The 1,191-nt window shown below is 37.8% G+C and overlaps 1 non-coding gene across 1 annotated transcript; it reads right to left on the bottom strand.

Moving 5' to 3' along the window:
• Positions 1 to 779: 779 nt before the first annotated feature.
• Positions 780 to 886, bottom strand: LOC121211875 (small nucleolar RNA R71). Its single transcript, XR_005907092.1, has one exon. It is a non-coding gene; the product is annotated as a small nucleolar RNA R71 (small nucleolar RNA).
• Positions 887 to 1,191: the final 305 nt, after the last annotated feature.

Below are 1,191 nucleotides of genomic sequence, written 5' to 3' on the forward strand. Positions count from 1 at the left end.
TAATCACCCTCTTCAAAGAAAATATTTTTCTTCACCAAAGTGTTTTAAATAGCATTCATAAATAATTCTTTTCATAGTTCCTGTGGGTACAATAACTCGACATGTACTTGTCACTTGATTACTTGTTGCGATTGTGTACACTTACACATTCCCGTCGTTCCAAGTTTTTGGCACTGTTGCCAAGGACTGTGTTTTAAAAAGTCATTATTTGTGAATTTGTTAGTTTTGCATTTTGGTTTAACTTTCTGTCTAAATTTTAAATTAATTAACTTTTCTAAGATTATTTCAGGTGTTTATGAGTATTGTCTGAATCATCGATTTACTCCCTATAGACCCTAAGATTGAACAAACTTTCTGACAACAAAGAAGACAAGCAAGTCAGAGAAGGACCGAAGAAATGAACTTTGAAAATCTGAATCAAGGAAATGGAGCAAACCCTACTCAAAATCCTATCCTTATTGCTGACGATAGGGATAGAGCATTAAGAAAGTATGTCGTGCCAATGTTTAATGATCTTAATTCGGGTATTAGGAGACCCAAAATTGAGGCACAAAAGTTTGAGCTGAAGCCATTCATGTTCCAGATGCTTCAGACAGTGGGCCAATTCAGTGGAATGCCTACCGAAGACCCTCATCCTCATTTAAGACTGTTTATGGAGGTGAGAAATTCTTTCAAGTTAGCCGAAGTACCCGAAGATGCATTACGATTGAAGCTATTTCCATATGGAAAGAGTTAGCAGAAAAATTCCCCATTAAGTATTTCTGCCTAGCAAGAATGCTAAGTTAAGGAACAAGATCACTGCTTTCTAACAATTGGATGATGAGTCATTGTATGAGGCATGAGAAAGGCACAAAGAATTATTACGGAAGTGCCCTCATCATGGAATCCCGCATTGCATCCAACTTGAGACATTTTATAATGGCCTCAATGCTCACACGAGGATGGTAGTGGACGCTTCTGCTAACGGTGCTCTCCTTTCTAAGTCTTATAATGAGGCTTATGAAATCATCGAAAGGATTGCCAGCAACAATTACCAATGGCCAACCAATCATGCAGCGTTAGGAAGACGAGTTGCTGGAATACATGATGTAGACGCTCTTACTTCACTCGCATATCAGGTATCATCAATATCCTCAATGTTAAAAAATCTTACTACTAATGGGTCTAATAGTTTTGCAGCATGGCCATCAA

Source organism: Gossypium hirsutum, chromosome A12 (assembly GCF_007990345.1).
Source record: "Gossypium hirsutum isolate 1008001.06 chromosome A12, Gossypium_hirsutum_v2.1, whole genome shotgun sequence".
Taxonomy (NCBI): Eukaryota; Viridiplantae; Streptophyta; class Magnoliopsida; order Malvales; family Malvaceae; genus Gossypium; species Gossypium hirsutum.